The 13,536-nt window shown below is 33.5% G+C and overlaps 1 non-coding gene across 1 annotated transcript; it reads left to right on the top strand.

Annotated features, from left to right (window-relative positions):
* Window positions 1-11,240: 11,240 nt before the first annotated feature.
* Window positions 11,241-11,345, top strand: LOC129624855 (U6 spliceosomal RNA). Its single transcript, XR_008701187.1, has one exon. It is a non-coding gene; the product is annotated as a U6 spliceosomal RNA (small nuclear RNA).
* Window positions 11,346-13,536: the final 2,191 nt, after the last annotated feature.

A 13,536-nucleotide genomic window follows, 5' to 3' on the forward strand; every position in this document is an offset into this window, starting at 1 on the left:
AATACTGATTCCAGCTGTTTTCTGACTGTTAAGTCAGAAAACAGCAAATGAGCCTGAAAAATCATGCTATTCCAGAAACCAAGAGAGTTCTCAGATAATGTTAACATGGCCATAACAGGAGCTAGTCTGCAGTGGTTCTGAGTTGCCAGTTGTGGAAGAACTTGAGCATTGAACACTGATAGTTATTTATTATCCCTGGATAAAGTAAGTACCCATGATTACTATATGCATGATTAAAGGAAAAATAAATGGGAGAAAGAATGTTCTTCCTTGTAGTACAATGGTAAATAATAAACATAGAAGTTAATTTTAAAGGAGTTATAAAAACATCAATACATGGTATAAAATTGAAGTGAGAAAAAAGATGCTCAAAGTAACTTCCCCCAAAATATTTATTAATTAAATAGGGGTAAATGTATTGTACATTAGAAACTACTAGGTACAAACTTTAAAACATATTGAAAAGTACTACTGAAATAAAATACTATTTAATGCATCTGGATATGAGATACTGAGAAAGACACTACTTTTATGAAACTCCTAACAAATATACACATTATTAAATCTAATCAAGATGAAACAAGAGGTAGTCTACAAAATAACTGGCCTATACTAAAAACAAAACAAAAAAAATACAAGGTTAGGAAATTAAGCAGCACAGACACCTAAATATAAAAAGGGATTCAGAATTCAATTTATAATTAAAAGGAGAAAATTATAAAATGCATTGTTGAGGTGCTTGATTACATTTGGGTATAGGCTGAATTTAATTATAGTTTTGTTTCAATATTATTTTCTGCTTTTGATAGTTGCTCAGTAGATATTTAAGAGAATGTCCTTATTCTTAAGAAAGACACACTGAGCATATAGGTTTAATGGCATACACAAAGTCTTTAATTTATTCTCAAATGGTTTATTTAGAATGATATGCATGCATATGTAAGCAAAAAGGAGAACATGTAAGCAATATACAAAACTAGTTAAAGAATACATAAGAATTCCCTGTAACCCTCTGTGAAATTTTCTATAATTTTGAAATTAGATCAAATTGAAAATGCCAAAATGTAAGTAAGGAAAAGTTAGAGACAAAATTTATGAGAGAGACAGGATGATAACAGAAACATACAAGTAGTTTCAAGGTCATGGGATACCTAATTTTTAAATATGAAAGTTCACATGTGCTCATTTTATTATATTTCATAACTTTCATATGGATATTACATTTTTTAATGAATCACACTACATATTGCACACTGAAAAAATAGAGTGTGAGAAAATAATCGGATGAAACATTCACTAGACCCTGAATTTGAAGCTTCTTTTTAATGAATTTTATTTTATTGTTTACCACAGAAAAGAGTCACAGTACCACAGAAGTCTAAAACATACATATAACAGAAATAATTAATTTTGAATTGCAGATTATGCAGGATAGTAACGTTTATGCCCAGATGTGTGATATTCTGATACATGAAAACACCACAGATATAAAGTTTCTTTTATGGGATAGCCATGAGTTTTTCAATGACATGGTTTTACATATCCAAAGGTGTAATATTTTTGTATTGCATTTTGTTTCTGGTTGCCACAGATTTGTTTTAATCAAGTACAAATCATTTGTATTTGTTTTGCTATTCATAGTTCATTACCGTTCAGCTTCATTGAGCAGCTTGTAACAACAGTGAAAGAAGGAAGGAGACTTTCACTCCATGATTCATCTTAATACATCCATGATTCATCTTAATAAATAATCTGATGTTATTGAAGATAACAGAGCACTCCCAAATTGTTTTGAACTGGAAGCAAATCTGGAATTAATTTACTGATATCAGGATATGAAACTGATTTTTTTTTAATTTTGTGGGGATCTATTTTCCACATCTGTTCTGCAGGGGAAAAGGTTTGCAGCTATCACTACCTGATACAACTTCATGGGTGTAGGAGCCTACCTTTATTGAGGCTTATTAAGTGGTATTAATCTTCCAAAGTTTTTTATGATAGGATAAATAGTAAATTTCTATCAGAATTTGACTTTGTTGATTGATGCAATTGAAACAAAACAAGCAATTTTCCTTCCTTGCTGCTGAAGTGATCTTTTGAACATAAGATAGGCAATACATATGCTGGTTAGATATTTTTGTAACAATTTTATTAAACTGTGGTGAATAATTGCCTTAAAACTAATCTGATTTTGGTAAAGAATAAAAATACGTTTCCCTTAAGATGCTTAACTCTTTTTAAATAGTTTTTCTGAAGGGGGCAATAAAGAAGAAATCAGACTTTTCACATTATGTTTATAAATAATGTGCACAAAAAGCATAAGGCCACTATTTTATTTTTCCATTCTGTATCCTTTCACTTTCAGATTATTGCACCTGAATTAAGACACATCATCATTTGGAGCCCCATATAACTAAAAAGCAAATTATAAACTTACTGTTAACAATCAGTGCCAATTTTCATAAAATCAATCCTAAGCAAAATAACACAACAATAAGCAAAAGTAAAGTGCATAAGTTGCTTCTGTCATGTCTGACTCTTTACAACCCTGTGAATCACAGCCTGCTAGGCTCCTTTGCCCATGGGATTCTCCTGGCAAAAATACTGGAGTGGGTTGCAGTGCCCTCCTCCAGGGTAATCTTCCCGACACAGGGATAGAACATGCGGCTCTTATGTCTCCTGCATTGACAGGCAAACTCTTTACCACTAGCTCCATAGCTCATTTGGTAAAGAATCCTCTTGCAGTGCAGGAGAGCCTCCATTCCTGAGTTGGGAAGATCCACTGGAGAAGGGATTGGGTACCCACTCCAGTGTTCTTGGGCTTTCCTTGTGGCTCTGCTGCTAAAGAATCCACCAGCAAGTGCAGGAGACCTGTGTTCAATCCCTGGGTTGGGAAGATTCCCTGGAGAAGGGAAAGGCTACCCACTCCAGTATTCGGACCTAGTGAAACCCATGGACTATATAGTCTATAGGGTCGCAAAGAGTTGGACACAACTGAGTGACTTTCACATCACTTCACTTCCACCTGAAAAGCCCATGAAAGTGAAATATATGGTATCAGAAATTTGCTTCAAATGTTCCATAAGGCATTACACTGCTAAAATGTAAGCAGTTATTTTAAATAATATCACCTTGCACTGTCTTACAAAGTTTTAACTTTATACAACATAATACATTTAATTTAAATTATCAAGGCAAGATTTTTCATTGTTTTAACTTTACTCCTGGGCTGTTTGCTTTTTTTTCCCATTATCACAAGGTATGAACCATGGTAAGACACAACAGAGAAACATTAGAACACTTCTTACTTTCCATTTAAGAAAAATTCACTATTTAATTTTTATTTTAAAATAAGTTGTATTTTTAGCATTAAAAGTAGTATCAATAGTCTTAATAATATCTTTTCTTCATAATCATTTCAATAATGACTGAAAAATTGTGTCCTGTTTAAAAATTATCATTTCTTTTTTATGTCATAAGTAAGAATCACATTATTCTCCAAGAACATGTATCTCAACTGACAGTTAATATAGTGACATGTAATCAGATCTTTGGTCCTATTCAAAGAACCAATATTTGTTCTGAGATTGCAATTAAAAAGTCCAACAGTTACATGTTGCTTATTAATTATCCATCATCAGAATTCTCCCTTCTTTCCTCCTGCCCCTCTTCTCTCTCCCTTTCTTTCTCCCATATGGCCCTTCTTTCCTTCCTTGCTTCTTTCTTTTCCCCTTGTATATGCATGTGATGCCCAATATATATGTAGAATTTGCTATAAGTGCTGTTCAAACTGGTCTTAATCATATAAATGAGTAAATAAATATTAAATTAAGGATAATGCCAAGATTAGGTAAAAAATTGGTCAGAACTTTATTTTCAATTGACCCTGGAATTATTTTTAAGAATTATTCTTAGAATAAAATCTTTATTCTTCACAAAATTTTATCTTACAAAAAGGCATGATATCATTGTATTAACATTAAAGAACTAGAAAAAGGTGAATAAGAAACAATAGGTTTTGGGTAAATACATTATGATACATTTACCTGTATATGTTACTAAAATAATGAATAAAATATGATTATGGAAGAAATGCTTACATTTATTGGTAAGTGTAAATTAAAAATAAAGAAAAAATAAGTCCAAATGTGTGTTGTGATTGCATGTGTGTACACGTGTATGTATTCAACTGAATTTCTTCACTGATATGTTAAATATATTTAATTTTAATGTATTATAGTATATAACGATGTGAGAGTTGAACTATAATGAAGGTTGAGCACTAAAGAATCGATGCTTTTGAACTGTGGTATTAGAGAAGACTCTTGAGAGTTCTTTGGACTGCAAGGAGATCCAACCAGTCATTTCTAACGAAAAACAGCCCTGAATACTCATTGGAAGGACTGATGCTGAAGCTTAAATTTCAATACTTCAGCCACCTGATGTGAATAGTTGACTCATTGGAAGTGACCCTGATGCTGGGAAAGACTGAAGGCAAGAGGAGAAGGGGACGACAGAGGATGAGATGATTGGATGGTATCACTAACTCAATGGACATTGGTTTGAGCAAGTTCTGGGAGATGGTGAAAGACAGGGAATCCTGGAAGGCTTTAGTCCGTGGGGTCCAAACAGTCAGATCTGACAGAGTGACTGAACAGCAATAGTGTACTGTATAAAAGTTAGGTCTAAAGGTTAAATTTCAATTGCATAAGCTTCCATCAATGTGAGTGACAAAAGTCTAGAGTTTTCCCAGTAGCCTTTCTCTCACTAAATTTTGTAAGTGTACCTGAAAAGCCAGGGAAGGGTCCTCTGTTACCAGAGATACTTTCATAGTAGTGCATACTCCGTGTTCACTGTTCTCACTGTCTTTGTTATTGCTTGTTCTGACAACAAGTTGTCATCTTTAGACAAATCAATCACTTTTTTTTTTATCACTACACTCTTTACTAACACTGTGTTATTTATCTCTAAATACTTGAAATTAACTACTCTTATCTTTCTTGAAATGTTATTTCCAACACATGCTCTTATACTTTGGCTCCTAGTATAAAATACCGTTTATTCTAGAATATAACTTTACATGTCTTGGGTTATGAGACATTAATAGATGTATAATAAATATTGTGAATCAACTATCACTAGAAAATTTTAGTTGAAATAAAAAATATTAAGTATAAAATAATATAGTACATCAAAGTAAACAAGATTAGGATAACTTTGTGCAGGTTTTGCATGTTAAACTGGATTTGTTCTTTATCCAAAGTGATTCTATGTCTTATGTAAATCATGAATCAGTATTACTACTAATAACAGTAGTAGTAATTTATAAAGACCATATATTAATGTTTAGTGTAATCATGACAAATCTATGATTAGATAGATCTTAAGTCTTTATTAAGCTAATATGCCCTCTGAGAAAATAAACTAAGACATTTAAGTAACTTGTCCCAGGTCACAGTTGTAGTTAGTGACAGATCAGGGACTCAAATATGTCCCAAACCCAACAGTGCTCCTAGGTGCTACCAGCAGCCTCATTGCCCAGAACTCCACGTGACAGCAGAGGATTCTGACAAGTGTCAGCAACAGAAAGCTAGTGTGATCTGAGTACCTGCAAGGCTGTTGCCTCTGCCCCAGGTCAGCCTCACTTAGTCTCATTTCTGATCTACACAAGTTAATTCCACAAATACATGTGGATAAGGAGTTGATTGCATACCAAAATCTGTGATTTATCAACAGTGTCTCTAAGTTATGGAATTTCCTTTCTTATTTTTAAGTTTTCCTAAGTTTTAACTTTCCTAAAATAGTATATGTAAATAAATACAAGATAAATGAAGAAATAGTAATATTTATAGATTTGGTGGTTTTGTGTTTTTTTTTTTTTTTTTCCTAGTCAGAATGTGACAGCAACATTTTGAAAAAGGTAATTGTTATTTACTTAATGGTAGCAAGAGGCTGAGACCTGCAAACATAGTAGCAATCATTTTTTTAGGTAGAGATCCCTTCCAGCCATACTAGACCAGTTTCCACTAGGTTATAAAAAAGTTCTCACTTGAAGTGGTGCCATGTCACTTTCAGGTGTAGACAGATTCCACAATGATGCTGATTGAACTCAGATCAGACTGCTTTGTCTGTTTGAGTCATTTTCATGTCAGAAACAGTATACCAGTGTAATGACTCCAATAATAATGAGTGACAAAACCTCCTACTTAGGTTGTGACATGGAAAGTATATATTGAGTAGTTACTAACTTGAGATGCATTTATCAGGACTTCCCTTGTGTCAGGTACTATTTTAAGTGCAGAAAAGTTTTGCTTAGTTCTCTAGTTTAAATGATCTGTAGGCAAGTTTATTGTTGCTTAGTATTAAAATGTAATTTAAAAATTACCCAGGTCATTGCTTAGCTGTTTCCTTTGGCCTGAGAAAAAAAGTGCTTTAAACAAATTGTGGTAATCCCATTATCCATTACTGGCTGAAGTTTAAGTATTTGAGGAAGGGTGTTTCTTTTTCTTACATGTTGATTTCCCCCCTGCTTCCCCCCAACCAAAAAAAAAAAAAAACAAAAAAAACAAAAAAAAAAACTTCCTCAGAAGGAAAACCTGATCTGGAAGGATTTCCACTTTTACTCTGATTTTGTTTGGAAATAACTGGTTCCTTAATGAATCTGTTCTACTGTAAAAGCAGCTTCATAGTGAAGCACAAATGTGACTGTTAGAATAAATGAAAGCTGAAGAAATATTTTTTCTTCTTTCCTACCCCCATACCCAGTTTTAAATGTATTAAACTTTCCAAAGTTCTGTTAGCTTTTTTTTTTTTTTAACTAGTATTAGTTTAGTTTCAGGTATTCACTTTCTATAATATGAGCTCTTTCAACATGTTAATTCAATTATTTAGTGTTTTGTTCTCTGAAAATAATTTTCAATCAAGAATTTCAAATAAAAATGAAACATCTGTATAAATAGCTGACTAAAATTCTGCAAATAAATTTAATACTAAAATATTTAAATTACTTTAAGTATAAATAACAAGATAAAAGAAAGAAAATAGAAACACTAACAATGTAGGAATAACTAATGAAATTGGGTAACTATCAAAGGCATCAGTGACTGTAAAATGAAAAAAATGAACAAAGTTCTGAAAGTAGGGACAGTAGAAAAGCATATAATTTGCATCCCATTCCTGCCTGCTCATTCACTATTCCTCAGTCAACACAAATGAGTGATAATTACTAACACTTCTTTGGGGCATATGCCATTAATTCACAACCATATTTTAAAATATATGTGCATAAACACTTCTGCTATTAATAAAAATAGCATGCATTTACCTCATGCTTATTAGTCCTTGTTATAGCCTCTTCACAAGCATTAGTATTTTTCTATTTAATAATAGTCCTAAAATTATTCTTTTGAAGTTTAGGGTAAATATGCACTTGTATGTGAGTACGTATGTGTATGTGTTATAAATTGCTTTATATTCAAAGCTAAAAATATTCTTTTGTATAATCAATAAATTATATAACATGCAGAATTTATTATGTATATCTCCTATGTGAAATATATATTAAATATGTTAAATTTTTAAATATATTAAAATTGTTTTTAAATATAAAAACTTAAAAATACTTTTGTAAAATAGAGGCAGCATCAGAAAGGTTTGTTTTGAACTTACAAATTTTGAAACATTAGATAATTAGCAAAGATGTTAAACTTTGATTTAAAGTATGCTTTTATTTAAAATACAATTTAAAAACAATACTAGACATGCTATGGTTACAAATAATTGTTTTAAGCAAGGTATACAGTTGTGTATCTTATAATCTTTATATAATGTTAATTATCAGTGGTGAAATAGCTTAAATTAAAATAAATATCAGATAAGCAAACCTTAAAGGATGTTTTTGTAAACATATAAGACTATCATGCTGGTGAAATATAGAGTTTTCTACCATTTTCCCACCAAAGAACACCAATCTTGACAATCACCATGGTTGGAAGAAAACTTTGCAGAATTCAGGAAACCAATGGAGAAATTGCAGTGGAATTCCAGGAGGTCAGTAGAGCAAGAAGTCTGAGATTGGATACATTTGAGAGGGTAAGAGAAACAGTTAACTTTACCCAAGTCTCCCCTCCCCTAAGGCAGCACAGCTCAGTGCTAAGCAAGACCTTCTTGGCTGTGATTTCTTCAGCAGGTAAGAGTGAACCCAGCTTCCCCAGTTGCACAGGATGCTGTCAAAGAGATCCACTACTTTCTCATCCCATTAAAAATATGAAGTGCGTAGCACAGCTAGGATTGGAAAGTCTGGGAGAACCACAGATACTGGAGATCCCACAGATCCTACTAAGGCATTTTGCAGACTGCATCAGTAAGTATGCCCAAGAACTGCTGGGGAGGCCTCACCTTGAATCCCACCAACAGGCCTACAGGTAACCCCAATGTTCCTTTCAACTCACACTCCTTCCCCCTCAACTCCATGGCTGGCTTCTTGAGTGCACTCTCCAGTGGCAGCAAGAGCCAGCCTTTGCAGACAGCTACTGAGCACATGTAGAAAGCTGACCCAACTCTGTGAAACTGGGTGAAACCACATACTCTTGAGTATCCCTCACTTCCCTAGGGAAAGCAAGAGAAAGCTGTCAGCATTCCATCTGCTTTTGCAGGAAGATGAAGGCATAAAATCTAAAGGACATCCCCATAAGCAGGAACAAGAAGTGCAGAGAATTGTATCTTAGAAAAGATCTGAGAAAGCATGAGAATCTCTAACAGGACTGACAAAAGGTATTTCTTCCCTGTATCTAGTCAGTAAAGATTGGAAGAGGTAACCTGCTTCTTCAAATATGATGTGGCTGTAACAACAAAAACACCAACAAAATAGAAAATAAATAAGTGGGTCTATATCAAACTAAAAACTTCAGTTAAAAAAAAAAAGAAAAAGTCAACAGAGTGACAAGCAACCTAAAGAATACTAGAAAATATTTTCAAGCTATAAATAAGAGTTAGTATACATAATATATAAGAAATGAATGCAACTAAATAGTTTAAAAAATGCACAAATAATACAATTGTAATTTGGGCAGAGAACTTGAACAAAAAAGATATACAAATGGCCAACAGGTATATGAAAAGATGCTTGACATCATTCAACATCAGGAAAATACAAAAAAAGATATGCAATGAAATATCATCTTACACCTGTCAGAATGGTTATCATCAAAAAAAAAAAAAAAACAAGAGATAATAAGTTCTGGCAAAGATGTGGAGAAAAGGGAATCCTTGTATACTGTTGGTGGGGATGTACATTGGGACAGCCACTGAAGAAAATAACATGGAGTTTCCTCAAATAATTAAAGATAGACCTACCATATGAATACAAGATTACACACAAGAACTGTACAAAAATATCTTCACGACCCAGATACCTACGATAGTGTGATTACTCATCTAGAGCCAGATATCCTGGAATAAAAAGTCAAGTGGGCCTTGGGAAGCATCACTAAGAACAATGCTAGTGGAGATGATGGAATTCTAGTCAAGCTATTTCAAATCCTAAAAGATGATGCTGTGAAAGTGCTGCACTCAATATGCCAGGAAATTCGGAAAACTCAACAGTGGCCACAGGATTGGAAAAGGTCAGTTTTCATTCAATCCCAAAGAAGGGCAATGCCAAAGAATGTTCAAACTACAACACAATTGCATTCATCATCTAACACACTAGCAAAGAAATGACCAAAATTCTTCAAGCCAGGCTTCAACAGTACATGAACCAAGAACTTCCAGATGTTCAACCTTGATTTAGAAAAGGCAGAGGAACCAGAGGTCAAATTGCCAACATCCACTCAATCATAGAAAAGCAAGAGAATTCCAGAAAAGCATACTTTTTCTTCACTGATTACACCAAAGCCTCTGACTGTGTAGATCGGAAAAAACTGTGGAAATTTCTTCAAGTTTTGGGAATGCCAGACCACCTTACTTGCCTCATGACAAACCTGTATGCAGGTCAAGAAGCAACAGTCAGAACCAGACTTGGAACAACAGACTGGTTCCAAATTGGGAAAGGAGTACACCAAGGATGTATATTGTCACCCTGCTTATTTAACCTATATACAGAGTATATCATGAGAAATGCTGGGTTGGATGAAGCACAGCTGGAATCAACATTGCTGGGAGAAGTATCAATAACATCAGATGTGCAGATGATACCACCCTTATGGCAGAAACTGAAGAGGAACTGAAGAGCCTCTTGATGAGAGTGAAAAAGCTGGCTTACAACTCAGCATTCAAAACATAGGATCATGGCATCCGGTCCCATCGCTTCCTGGCAAATAGTTGGGGAAACAATGGAAACAGTAACAGACTTTATTTTCTAGGGCTCCAAAATCACTGCAGATGGTGAAATCTGCAGCCATGAAATCAAAAGACACTTGCTGTTTGGAAGAAAAGCTCTGGCCAACCTCAACAGCATATTAAGAAGCAGAGATATTGCTTTGCCAGCAAAGATCCTTCTTGTCAAAGGTATGGTTTTTTCAGTAGTCATATATGGATGTGAGAGTTGGACTATAAGGAAAGCTGAGCACTAAAGAATTGATGCTTTTGAGCTGTGGTGTTGGAGTAGACTCTTAAGAGTCCCTTGGTCTGCAAGGAGATCCAATCAGTCAATCCTAAAGGAAATCAGTCCATCCTAAAGGAAATCAGTCCTGAATATTTATTGGAAAGACTCGTGTTGAAGCTGAAACTCCAATACTTTGGCCTCCTGACCTGAAGAACTGACTTATTAGCAAAGACCCTGATGCTGGGAGAGATTGAAGGCAGAAGGAGAAGGGGACGGCAGAGGATGAGATGGTTGGATAACATCACCAACTTGATGGACAGGAATTTGAGCAAGCTTCGGGAGTTGGTGATGGACTGGGAATCTGGCATGCTGCGGTCCATGGGGTCCCAAAGAGTCGGACACGACTGAGTGGCTGAACTGAATTGAGCTGAACTGTATGACCCAGTCATTCCCCTTCTGGGCATATATCAAGTGAAACGTAGTGATTATCTTGAAGTGATAGTCACACTCCCAACTCCTAGAAAAATACTGAAACAGACTCAATAAGGAATAGAAAATCTGAATAGAATTCTAATGAGCAAAGAGAATGAATTAGCAATTTTTAAAGTTTCTGCAAAAAAAAAAATCTAAGACCTGATAGTGATGACGGCTTCAACTGAAGAATTCAACTTCAATTCTTCAAAAAAGAATTAAGATCATGCTCTCTTTGGCAGCACATATACTAAAATTGGAATAATGCAAAGAAGATTATCATGGTCCCTGCAATAGGATGGCATGCCAATGTGCTCCAATTAAAATTTTTAAAAAGAATTTAAGGCCGATTATTTCAAATTCTTAAGAAGAAAATAATTTAGAAAGAGGAGAAAACATTTTTAACTCAATTTATTAGGCCCGCATTACTCTGATACCAAAGTCAGGCAAAGATATCACAAAATCTTTAAATTATAGATGACAAGGTTTCATGAAAAAGTACACAAAATTCTCAAAAAATAGTAACAAGTCGAATCCCACAATATAGCAGAAAGGATTATACATCATGACCTAGTAGGATTATCTGAAAGACTCAAGGGTGAGTGAATATACAAGTATCAATCACTGTATAGCATCTTATTAATAAAATAAATACTCCCCAAATTCATTGCCATTCTTGTCAATACTGCAGTAGGATTTCCTGCAGAAACTGACAAATTAACCCTATCATTGACATGTTGATCCTATGATTTACATGTTAAGAAAACATCCCAGAATAAATAAAACCATCTTGAAGAATAAGAACAAATTAGAATAAGAACAATTAGTCCTCTTAGAGGACTAAAAATTTCTGATTTCAAAACCTCTGCAAAAGGTACAATAATATAGTGTTTTACTGGCATAAAAAAATAGACATATCAGTCTATGGAATAGAACTGAAAGTCCAGAAATAAACTCATATATCTATGGTTAGCTGATTTTCAATAAAACTGCCAAGACAATTCAATGGGGAAAGAAGAGTTTTTTCAACAAATAGTGCTAGACCAACTGTATATCCAGATATAAAAGAAAGAAGTTGTAGTTTTATTTCACAACAAACAAAAGTAACTCAATATGGATCAAAGACTTGAGATTTGTAAGATATCACAGTGAAAAACTATTAGAAGAAAGTATATAAATGTAAATCTTTGTAGCTTTAGTTTAGATGATGCTTTCTTAGATATGATTCTTAAAGCATAGCAACCCCTCTCCCACTCTGCAAAAAAAAAAAAAAAAAAAAAGAAAAAGAAACTAGACTTTATGCACATAAAAAGCTTTTGTGATTCAAAGAACACTATCAAGAAATTGAGAAGCTACACCTAAAATGTGTGGAAATATCTGTAAATCATATATCTAATAAATACCGTATTTTCAATATATGTAAAGAACTCTAAAAACTCGACCAAAAAGCAAATATCCAACCAAAAATGGGCAAAGAACTGTAATACATAGTTCCCCAAAGAAGATATACAAATGACACGAGTACTTAGCACCCATGGTCATGAGGGAAATGTAAAGCAAAACCATAATGACATACCACTTCACTCCTACCATGATCGCCGTAATCAATTTAAAACTGTAATCAATTTAAAACTGCAATAAATTTAAAAAAGGAAAACTACAGATAATAAAAAGGGTGTGGGGAAATTGGAATTGTGATGACTTGAAATTTGGAAGTAAAATCGTGCAGTTGATTTGATAAATAGCATGCAGTTCTTCAATAAGTTAAGCACAGAGTTACAATAAAAACCTGCAATTCCCTTTTTAATTATATACCCCAGAGAACTAAAAGCGCAGCCTCACACATAAATTTGTACTCAAAAGTCTATAAAATATTGTTTAAAGCAGCAAAATAGGGGAGAAAAACTCAAATTTTAATTAATGAATAGATAAGCAACTATATGTATATGTATACACACACCAAAAAATACACATGGAATATTATGCAGGCATTAAAAGTAATTGGGAACTAATATATACTAAACTGTGAAAGAACTTTGAAAAAATTATGTTAAGCAAAAGAAGCCAGCTACAAGGCTATATAAGTTTGTTTATAGAAAATATACAGAATCTGGCAAATTAATGGATACAGAAAGTAGGCTACTGGATTAACTGCTAAATGTGAATGAAATTTATTTTGGGTTGATCAAAATATTCTGGAATTAGGTATTTGTGAAGGTTGCAAAACTTTGTGAACACACTAAAAAGGCTGAATTGTATAATTAATTATATGAATTTTGTCCAGATTATATCTCAATAAAAAGGCATAAACGTATTAAAATGTATAGACAGAGAACACCACACAGATACAAAACCACATAAAACTAGAATTGCAGTATCAGTACCAGAGTAGACTTCAGAAGAAGAAATATAATTAGACATAAAGTAAATATTTTAAAATGACAAAGTATACATTATCTAACAAACATAAAATGCTAATGTTTATCTTCACAAAAGAATTTCTAACATGTGAAACAAGAAAT

The sequence above is a fragment of the Bubalus kerabau genome, chromosome 12, assembly GCF_029407905.1.
Source record: "Bubalus kerabau isolate K-KA32 ecotype Philippines breed swamp buffalo chromosome 12, PCC_UOA_SB_1v2, whole genome shotgun sequence".
NCBI classification, from domain to species: domain Eukaryota; kingdom Metazoa; phylum Chordata; class Mammalia; order Artiodactyla; family Bovidae; genus Bubalus; species Bubalus kerabau.